This window comes from Amblyomma americanum, chromosome 6 (genome assembly GCF_052857255.1).
Source record: "Amblyomma americanum isolate KBUSLIRL-KWMA chromosome 6, ASM5285725v1, whole genome shotgun sequence".
In the NCBI taxonomy this organism is placed as follows: domain Eukaryota; kingdom Metazoa; phylum Arthropoda; class Arachnida; order Ixodida; family Ixodidae; genus Amblyomma; species Amblyomma americanum.
Window position 1 is genome coordinate 134,269,646 of NC_135502.1, and position 11,442 is coordinate 134,281,087.

The window sequence follows — 11,442 nt, forward strand, 5'->3', positions numbered from 1 at the left end:
AGCTTGTGTTCGTCCTCTTAAATGAACAAGAAATTTATGGTTGGGAGCAAGTACAAAATGCGCAGAACTCAATAAAGAATTATTTCTTCTTCAATGTCTAAAATCCGAGACATGCAGCACACGTAGCAGATTTTCCACATTGATGTAAGCACTACAAAAAAAATCCTTTCACAAATGAGAGCATTTGGATGCTGATTCGGGGCAAATGGCAGTTTAATTACCATGGCGTAAAAATTACCGCCGCAATACACCGCTGCGCAATCCTTTTCCGCGAGCGCCCTTTGTTCAAATTGGCCTTGTCTAGAATCGGGAACTATACACGCACACGAAGCTGCCAGCACCAGTAATTAACTGACCACAAGCCTGCCGGTAATTTAGAATTGCACAAACGTACGTCTTAAAGAACGATATGAATATCAGGGCTTACCTGAAACGCCGATGAGTGTAGCAGCGAACGACCCTTCATTTCGCCACGGCTCAACAACTTCGCATCCCTCGGAAAGGTCTTCGCCAGACTTGCTGCTGATGCGATTCATTTTCAAGACATCATATGTCTTCTCATCTTCAAAAAACACCAGGCCGTAACGGTCCATTGTAGAAAAATAGGCCGCGCACGGATGAAAGAAAATCCAACGTTTAGACGGTTATAATGTTGGGCAAACCTGGACCACATTGAACGAGCGGAAATACCCAACGGCCTGAAGGAACCGTAGTCTAACCGCCAAACTGCCAGAACATGACGCGCGCTGATGCGTTTTTTTTCTCATATAGTTTCGGTTTCAGTCATCTAAGCGGACGCGTTTTGCTCTGTTTTGGTCGCGTGCGGCATGACATATGACTATATGAAATATGACGGGCTTGCGAAAACAAACTAGCAGCGACCTGTTTTCTGCAGTTTTTGTGCACCGTACATACATGAGTCGAATTCGTCTGTGGTATCACAAATGCCATACGAAGATCGAAACCGAAACAAAACAACCTAAAAAATTGATTTAAGAAATGTTTATTGTTGTTTAGCGCAATCCATGTTACTTTTCGTGTTTAGTAATTTGCTGGATATCCCCTTACATACATACCACACAACTAAAATTTGGTGCCCTTACTCCTTTATAAAGCCTTTGGCGGAGCCTTCTCCAGATGTCTTCTACCCACATCCAAATCCAAAAGGGCTTGGCGGCGTTCGGTTCTTCGTTCTAGTTCGGTTAGGGTGCCTCAATCGATGCGCGCGCCTGGCGCGCGGCGCGCGCATCGAGGCACGCTAAGAACACTATGTTCGCTGTGTTCGTTGCGCAGAGTTGTCTCTGCGGCCGGCACAGCGATTCATGGTACTAAGTCTATGCCTGTCGGCCTGCTCAACGAACAACACTTGGAGTACGCCAGTGTGAACAACTCAGCGACGTAAGTATACATATCACAGAAGTGAGCATGCTTATGGAGAGCTAGAGCGGTGTGCTGCGTGACAAATAGCGGGCTAACGTCCGTACCTGCTTTGTTTCTGCGACTGTGCTTGGGCTTTTATCATTCGTTTCGCTGTGCTGCAGCACTTGAACGAAGGAATTATCTGTGACAGCCACTACGTGCGCTAAAGTTTTGCATATTTTGCCCCGCCTGCCACGGCTCGAGCACAAATGACCCCACCACGTGTTCGGAAATGCATAGCCACAATACTGTTTCGGGTTTCTATCTCATGTACTGGGAAGGCCAAAAGTTAACGGGACGTGTGCGTACATGCTCTATCCGCTGGCAATACCACACGGCTGTTCGCGAGGCAGAGCTATAAACTTTTTTTCTGAAAACATGCGTCCTGTAAAACTTTATTTGTGATATTACCATGCGTATGGCGTGGCAGTTTTGTTACAGAGTATGTATGAATTTTTTCCTATCACATAATTTCATTGCTTGTTCAAGTAAAAAACTTGCCAGTGCATGAAAGGTGTATAGATTTTATGCTCGAATGTTTGTCACATTGTCTAGGGTACAATATGCTTGACAAACTATTTCAAACACTTTGCTCTTATTCCGTCAGGTACAAGAACTGTTGTGGTTTCGTTGCCACTCAAAGATGGATCCAAGCAGAAAGCGCGGCCCTTACAAAAAGTACCTGTGGAATGCAGGCCAACTAGTAAGTCTACACTTTTCACATGATCTTGACTCAGTACATTGATTCAGACATGTATATAGGTAATGGTTGCTGCATGAATGCAGACAGCTCACTAGTATGCATGGGCAATGGATGCATTAACCTTCTAATCACTGTCTCATATTTAAACCAGAAATGTGTTGAGCTTGCTTAGCTGCTTTAGGAAATAAATTATCATTCTGAAATGTTAGTTTGGTCCTCATTAGAAAGTTTAAGCAGGATAAAAACTTTGCTGATATAAATGCTTGTTTAAAATTAGTAAAAGGTGCGATTGGAGGGAATACGAGGCCAAGAAAGCTATAACTGTCTGTAGTAGCAGTGAGAGGCACGCCTTCCTGTGTTGCTTTTGGCAAAAAGCTCTCTTGCATTTTATGTGAAACATTTCATGTTAAACATAGCGACATGTTTTGTCCGCTGCGTGAGTTTTGGGTGCCTTACAGCCTTCATGTTTCTGATTAATTTGGAACAGGCGACCTTCTTTGTTATTTTAGATTTCATATAAAAGTTTACACTTTTGTTTAACTTTTCATCTGTACAAACTGAAGTTTGTTAGTAGTGAAAAGAAACATCATTTTTTTATGCTGTTCTCATATGTGCACTCTTTGATTCTACATTTCTCCTAGCTTGCACTGAAATCTAAATGAGGTGCAGGTGGTACTAGGCTAATGGAAAAATTGATTAACATGCCTTGACTCGAACTTTTGCTCCATGTGACCAGAAACATACCTTCACTTGAATCGCTCGTCGAGTTTTGGAAAAGCTTGATGTCCTCAAGTATATCTCTAAGTTGCGCCGGTGTTACCTTGAGCGCTCCTAGATAGCTGGTCTGCTTATATGAGGGTTGATAACGGCGCTCACCTTGTACTGGTGGAAACTGTAGAACTCTGACTCGAACTCTTTCATATTGCACTCGTCCGTACACTCATTCTGTTGATCAGTTCATATCAACTGAATTCATTGGAAGCTTTCCTTCCAGGCCTCCTAGTACTAATTCCATGAAGAATGAGGAAGTGTCATCAGGGACTGAGATCTTGTTGTTGGAAAAACAAGCCTTGGAGAGAAGCTGACTTACAGATAGCTGCCAATTGTTTATTGCTAGAGCAACGGAGATGCTAGCGGGTTCATTTCGGCGACTGGCACGGCAGAGCCTCAAGTGCCCCCACCTTCCCCTGGGCCGCTTTTCTGAGTGCCTGCTGGCCTGTTGCTGTACTGTGAAAGGAAGCAAATGGGAAGTGTTTTGTTGAGTATGGGTCCCAGGCCAGGATGAGCAAACCAAAAAGTGGCATTTTCGGTTATAACCGATGCCATAATATTTTTACCAGCAGATGGTTATCAGTGTTTTTCGATTAAAAGCTGAAAATACCGAGACTACTGATAGACGCGTAATGATGCTTTGGCATGGGCACATTTCAAACCATCTTTGGACACCTGAGAAATGCTTTACAGACTACCGTGTGCCAAGTTGTGGAGTGCAGTTGGCGGCTAATAGCGAGCTCGATGTGCGTTGCAGCCTCCACATACAGCTGCTCACTTGTGACGAATGGCGTGTTGCATACAGGAAGCTGGGGGCATCGGAGAAACTGTCAACCTGTGCGAGCATCTTGGATGTCCGCACCAACAGCTTGCCTATCGCCTCAGGGTATGCATGTCTTTCGATGTGTAGTGCTGTCCAGGGAGAGCACTGATTTGCTTGTTCCACAAAAGGAGTGCTTGTGGTCAGCAAAAGGCAAAGGCATGGCTTTTTGGTAATTACAGCTCCCAGCTTGCTTTGAACCCGCAAGCGACATTAGTTTTTATAGAGTTGAACTCTTTGGCTTGGGTGCATGTGTTGCAACTTGCTGCACAGAAGCATGCGGTGTTTTCACCACACCCGAGCCCTGAGCTTCGCGAGGGCAAAGGGAAGGGTAACAAATTTTACACGAAACCCAAATAAACATAACTAGCTTTCAGACCATTCTTGAACACTGTCTTGTTCTACATGGGCTGTGCGTCGCCAGCAAAGACCATTTCCACACGCAAAAGTGTTTCCAGACATCTTTCACTGCATCTGTTGGTTCATGCAGCCCACAAAACACGTTTTACTGGGCTGTGAGTGTAGAAATTGTTTGTGAAAGTTGTTTAGAAGACTCAGCATGACGAATTATATATGTTACATAGAGCGGCATGCAGATTGTGGGCCACATTTTGGCCTTAATCTCAATCTTTGCGGGCCATTCACGCTACCTCGAGTGGAAGGAGATTTCTTGAGGAGGCTTTCTCCGCAGAAATATTGAAATCATGTATCATGATTGACCCAAGAGTGAAGGAGCGGTTGTTTTCTCCATGTTTGTGAAAATGGTCGTAAAAGTTTTTGCTGTGTTCTGTAATAGCCAGCACATTGGATTCCCAGGTATTAGCCACTGCTATGCCATAGTTAAAAGGCTACACATTCCCATGCTCTCTTTAAAGAGACACCAAGGTCAAATAAGGAGTTCGCTGTATTGCTGACTAATTCTATTGATAGATGATATTTTTTACTGAAAACAGAGCCTTTATAAACTACAGAAAAAATAGACATGTTACCACAATGGACAGGGTGATATATCCAGTGCTGCCTCATGCAGTGCAGTGATAGTGAGGAGGATGATCCAATGAACTGTTCCACATCTGAGATCGATTCTGCGGGTTCTGGTAACCCAATCACTTCTGGGAGCCCCGACACTACTAAGCGTGCACTTTTTGAGGACAGTGCTTTCAGCAACGTTGACGCATGCCTGATTTTAATGGTACTGTTTTTCTAAGTTTAAACTAACCAGAAAGTGTTTGGACCAGATTTTGTTCATTTTTTCAGCTCTGTTGACATCTTCCAACACACTTCCAAACGCAACATTTAAATTCTTCAAGTTGTCAGGATTTCAAAGAGGCACAAAAGTGCAGACACACTTTTTTTGCAAAAACTGGCAGGAATATCTCGAAGTGTACATGACAGCCTGCCCCAGCTGTGATGAGGAGTGCCAAGATACGCCAGGCTGTTTTTTTCAGATGAGGTTGACTGACACATTACGGTCATTTCTTGAAAACGACCAAATATATAAGTATTTTATGAAAAGAGCGAATTCAGCCAGTGACCGCCCTCTATAAGACATTGTGAATGGCGCAATGTACCAAGGCAGTGCTGCCCACTCATCAGAATTTAACTTCAAGCTCCTCTGGAATACTGATGGTGTACAGGTAGTCAAGAGTTCCGTAAGATCCATTTAGCCAGTCCACTGTGTTATCCCTGAACTTCCGCCTCTCATTCGAAAAAAATTTCAAATCCTGACACTCTTGTGGTTTGTTGTGAAACCATTGATGAACACATTCCTGAAACATTTTTGTTTGGAGTTGCGTCACCTTGCAACTAACGGGCTTACATGGAGACACCCCGAAACAGGCAAAACTGTAACATCATATGTCTTTGCTCCTGTGTCATCAGTTGATGCTGTGGCAAGAGCGATGCTGCAAGGAATTCGGCAATTTAATGGGTTGTATGGTTGCTCATTCTGCGAGCTCCCAGGAAAATCTCAACTGCTGCCAAGCAAAGGTCACGTACACGTTTACATCCCTGGGAAAACGTGCACTCTATGGAATGGTCATAGAATGAGGCGGCAAGCTGAACAAGCTGTCAGGAAAGGCCATCCGGTAAAAGGTGTTAAAGGCCCTACTATTACAAACCTCATCCCAGGTTTCGACTGCAGCACTGGCTTCGTAGTTGATTATATGCACTGTGTCCTCCTTGGGGTGGTGAGAACATTTCTCTGTCTTTGGTTTGATAAAACATCATGGTCAGCCATGGCACATTGGGCGCCGGGTAGATCTGGTGGACAGCAAACTTCTAGCAATTAAGCCACCAGATTACATAACTAGAACTCCGCGTTCCCTCAAGCACAGGTGCTACTGGAAGGCTAATGAACTGCGTGCATGGCTTCTGTTTTATTATTTTCCTGTTCTGTCTGGCATCCTACCAGATGCTTACCTGGAGCACTTTAATCTCCTTCTTGGTGGAATCTATATGTTGCTGTCAGAGTCTGTTTCTTTCGAGCAGGTTGATGTGGCAGAAAAATTGTTATTCAAATTTGTTGATGGTGGTCATGCCTTATATGAAGCACGCCACTGCTCCTTTAATGTACATCAGCTTTTGCATCTTGCTGAGTTGTTGAGAAACTGGGGGCTACTCTGGTGCACATCAGCATTTCTTTTTGATAACAGGAATGGGCAATTGCTGCGCCTTATTAAAGGAACCCAGAGCATTGAAAAACAGCTTTCACAATTAGTTGGCTTGAGCAATGCGCTGAGCACTCTCCAGAATGAGGTAAAGGAGATGTCTGGTGTCGATTTTGTATTACGCAAGATTGAAAGTGTTCACTTCACGAAGTTGTCGTCTAATGCTGTTATGTATCATGGTGCATCATGCCGACCAACTACAGTAGCCAGAAGGGCTTTGATTTCTTTCTTTTCTTCAATGGACAATGTCAGTGTGTATAGAAAAGTTACAATTGGTGCACAGACGTTTTCTTCTGTGCTCTATGTAAAGCAGCCGAAGTGAAACAATTTCACAGTTTTTTATGTAGTTGGTAAGGAGAGAACCTTTGCATCAATTCAGTGCTTTGCTAAGTATGCTGGAGAACTCTATATAGTTGTAAACAGGCTGCTTGAGCTCGCCGAGCAGTACATACACGCAGGGACAGGATTCATACTGCCTCATGTTGTTTCCACATATCCAAGTAGCCAGATTGATGTGATTCCAGTTCCGCCAAACCTGACCAAATGTGTAAAGGCGCTAGATTTTGTGTGTATCTCTCCAAATTCTTACGAGGCAAATTTATAACTTTCAAAGGCAGAAAAATGCATTGAACAGTGTGTTTATTCGCATAGAAACTCCAAAATGTGGGGGGTTGTACGTGCAGTCCGTGGGAGTCGCTCCACAAGTTCTTTGTTCATGTGTTCTTAGCTACAGGCGCTGTAACATGTGCTGCTAATCTCTTTCAGTGACGTTAATGCATGAACACTTTTCTGCAGTCCCTGCTGGTAGTAGTACTAGGTGCGCTTCATTAAAATCCGTCTTCTAGTTCATAATGCGCTTTTAACTTGTTCAATTTAAAAGGTGTCACGTTCGAAAGAAAGCGTGGAATGTCTTGTTTTCCAAAAGAACCGATCATTTTTTACATTATCCCCACCAACAATGATGCACCTGTGTCGATAAGCGAGCGTTTGTGTGCTGTCAGGGAATGAGCTTGCTGCTGACTACACCAACTACGCATTGCATTAGCGAACTTATTCTTAGACACAAAGTGCATGCCGTTCAGCTGTTCCTTCAGCTTTGGCAGCAGCAATAAGTCACAAGGCACTACATCTGGACTATCTGGAGTTTCAGATGGATATTTATCACCTGGTAGCTGACATGACAGCGCTTGGCCGTGCTTGGCCACACGTTTGAAGACAACTGCCACATTAAAGAAGGTGCAGTTGTCAGATGTTATGCCTCCCAGCGTATATTTCATACATAGTGTCATATGTGGCTCACCGCTAGTCCAAAGCTGTGTAGTAACAATTGAAAGGCATGCCATTTTGGTCTGACAGTAAGCTCACAATTTCAGTGCGTAAATCTCCAGTGGCCAGCCCCATTCTTCTCTGATGGTGTACAAACACCAGTGTATCGACATGCAAGTTCTTTGTTTTTATGGTAACATAAGAAATGAACTTTTTTTATTGAAGGAAAATGTTTCAAGCATTCTTGGGATTGCGGCATCTTTGTATTTGATCAGACCAGATGTTACAGATGTTACAGACCAAGAGACCAAACTTTGTGAACGGCCCTTGTATATGTGTGATTATATATATTTGGCTTGATTTCCTTGAATGTTTTTTGTACAATTTGTTTTATCTCCTGCACAAGGTGCAGTTGTTTTTCAGCTGCTCAACACAGATTCCATAATAAATTTCTCCAGTACAGCCTGATTTATGCTGTGTTGGCACCTGTATGAGCTTCATGATGCCTGTGTATTGATTTCTTGTAAGGGATATTTGATCTGCTGATTTGCGGTTTTGCACACTTTCAAAATAAACATTGCGAAAATCTTTTTTTCGGTTTAACCTTTGCTTTCTGGAAACACGTGTACGTCACACACATCTGAATATTAGTGTTCATTGCTTTTCAACATGCATGGAAAGTTTCCCTTAGCTTTCTTTTCTGCGGGCAGGTTTTGGTGTGGGCAGTTAGCACATAAAAGCTCCTTGGGCTCTGACTGGGTTTTGAACTACATTTGCTTTATTGCACATCGTTGGTATCACAGTCAAGAGAAATATTTTCTTGAAAGTTCTCTCGTTGCTTAAAAATTTGCGTTCGAGTGCAGATGGCTGCTCCTGTAAAAATATTGTCATATTTGCATGCTTTATACATAGTGTTCGATATTTATCTGTCCAGGTTGCAAAACCTTTTTGCAAACTACTGGACTCTTTGGGCTCAAATGCGACCACTATGTACCTTGTGATAGTCTGTTTCTCGGTATGTAATTTAACGTGAGCTTGCCTGCAGTTTCCACTATCGGCGAAAGATGGCAATCAGCTGCGGCAGCACTTTTCATCGTGGCGAGCAGAGCAGCTGGTTCGCCAAGCTGCATCATCTGGCCAACTGCGAGGCCCGTCTGTGCCCTAGCTATGCGGGTCACTGCAGCGTAGTTAGCCAGATGGCACAACCTGTAAAATTGGCTGCTTCTCTTGTTGACAACTTTTGACGAAACGTTGTGTTGTGTTGTTCGAGGTATTCGGACAGCCGATCCCGTACCATCGTCTCCATCAATTTGCCCACACACGAGGTGAGAGAGATGGGGCGGAGGTTGTCCGTGTCGATTGGTTTCCCGGCCTTCGGGATGAAGGTGACAAGGGCCGTCTTCCAGTCAATGGGGAGTGGGGTTTCCCCCGTCCAGATCGCATTAATGTATTCTAGAAGGCACTGGTACGCTGAATCAGGAAGGTTCGCCAAAAGTTTTACGGTAACCTTGTCCCGGCCCGGCGCGGTGCCCCTCTTCATTATGGCCAGACTGGCCCGCAGATCGTGAAGCTGGAAAGGCTTGTCCAACTCCGAGTTTTCCCTGCCTGCGTAGGAAAAGGCCGATGTGCGGCCGTCCTGAGTTGTGCACAGGTAGCGATCCCGGAGTGCCTGTGCCAACTGCGTTGTATTTCCTTGGAATGAGTGCATGGCTTTGTGTAGTTGCTTGTGCGTTTCTGTGCGGGTCTGCGTTGGGTTAATGAGGGCTCGGAAGAGCCGCCATGTGTTGCGGCTCGACATTTGCCTAGCCGCGGTGTTGCAGCGTTCCACCCAGTTGGAGTCAGCGAGTTGGGCCGCGTACTCTGCTGCCTGCCGGGTGAGGTCCGCAATGCGCGCTTTGAGCTTCTTGTTGTGTTTCTGGCGCTTCCAGCGGCGCGTAAGGCCGCGGCGCGCTTGCCAGAGGTGGAGGAGGTGGTTGTCCACGTCCGTGACTGCCTCTGTGAGCTGTATCTGCTTCTCGTGGGAGCGAAGGTGCGATATGACTAACTGGGACCAATTCGTGTAGCCTTGCTTTGTGATGTTCGTGTTGGCGTCGGATGGGAAATTTTGGCGAAAGGTGGTCCAATTGGGGATGTGTGCTTGTGTGGTGGGGGCTTGAGGGGGCGTGTATAAACAGTGGTGTTGAGGATGCAGTGGTCGCTGCCGAGGGTTTCCTCGGTGTTGATCCAGTCAGCGTGTCTTATGTTGCAAGTGAAGGTGAGGTCCAGGCATGTGTCTCGGGTCACCGAGTTGCCCGCGCGCGTAGGAAATGCCGGGTCAGTGTGGAGGGTGAGCCCCAGTGTGGACGCCAACTCCGCGAGCATGCGTCCGCGCAATTCCTCCTTACGATAGCCCCATAGCTGGCTAGGGGCGCTGAAGTCGCCCACAATCAGCAGGGGGTCGCGACTCGCCTCTTTAAGAGCACGGCTAAAGAGGTCTGCGAAGGTCACTCGCTTCAGTTTCGGGGAGCAGTATACATTACGTACGTGTAGGGGAGGATCCGACCGTCGAAGGGGAAGGATCCTTACCATGGCGTATGAGTACGGTATATTGAGATCGAGGTCAATTTCGGAGGCGGTGTACGACTTGTGTACAAGGAGACACGACGAGGGGTCTCGCTGGAACGTCGCGTAATTAGTCAACTTGGCCGCCGTTCCTGGCTCCTGGAGGGCGACCACGGCGGGCAAAGCCTCGAAAGTTTCTAGGTAGAGACGCAGGTTCGCGCGTTTCTGCCGGGCCTTGAAGCCTCGACAATTCCATTGCGTTACGGTTACCAATTTGTGTGTTTTCGGAGGAGGGGAACGCTTGTTAGGTCGTCCTGCCATCATTAGCAATGGAGCTGTCAGATGGGAGCTGATGGGACTCCGACCCAGAGCCAGCACCTGGTTGGGGTGCGGGGTTGGAGTTCACCGAATCCGCGTCTCTGGGAGTGCCGATAATTTTCTTGTGCCTGTTGAAGGCTCGGATCCCCTCGAACCGCCGGCTCGTTCGGGTGGTGTTGGATTTCATGCACCGGCTGATAGCTGCAGGGACCGATGCCGAGCATTTGGTTTCCATGCAGCTCATCGCCGTTTCTAGCATTTTCTGGAAATGGGAGGTGAGACGCGCCTCCATTGCGGCCATTGCCGACTCGAACGCGGGCGGCAGTTCGGGCTCACTCTCCATGGCCTCGGAACTCGGGATACCCGTCGCAGCAGCTAGCTTTTCCTCTAAATTTTGAATTTTGGTGAGCAAGTGCCCGATCTGTGCTCTTAGCTGCTCATTTTGTCTGCGGCTTTCGACATCAATGCCGTAAGCCGAGGAGGGGAAGAGGGTGAGGAGGAGGGAGGGGAGGAGGCGACCTCTGCCCAGCTGCTCACCTGAGTGTGTTGCTGCTGCGCCGGGGCGCGGGCTCCGGCAGCGCCACTTGGTTTGAGGGTGGGGAAGTGCTTGGGGTCGTCTCCGCTAGGGGGCGGTGGTGGCGCCTGCTTATTCTTCTTCATTGTCTTCTTTCGCTTCTTCTCTCCCGTTGACTTCACTCCGGGAGAGGAGGAGGCCGCGTTGATGTCTCCCTCGCGCGAGCCGGTGGCGTGATTGCCGCGTACCGCGCCGCCGTTGGCTTCGTCGACGGGGGCACCTTGCCTGTTTCCAGGCGCTGGCTTCTCGGTTACCCTATGTTGGGAGGGCTTGGCTCCGGCAAGATGAAGTCTGCGGAATTTTGCCTTACAATCTTTCGAGCCCGTTGGGTGGGCTAGTCCACAGATTGCACAGGACGGGT

The 11,442-nt window shown here is 46.8% G+C and overlaps 1 long non-coding RNA gene across 1 annotated transcript; it reads left to right on the top strand.

Annotated features, from left to right (window-relative positions):
* The first annotated feature begins 1,286 nt into the window (after positions 1–1,286).
* LOC144095518 (uncharacterized) lies at positions 1,287–5,598 on the top strand. The gene is made up of 4 exons (XR_013306738.1): positions 1,287–1,398; positions 2,027–2,122; positions 3,651–3,779; positions 5,595–5,598. It is a non-coding gene; the product is annotated as an uncharacterized LOC144095518 (long non-coding RNA).
* Positions 5,599–11,442: the final 5,844 nt, after the last annotated feature.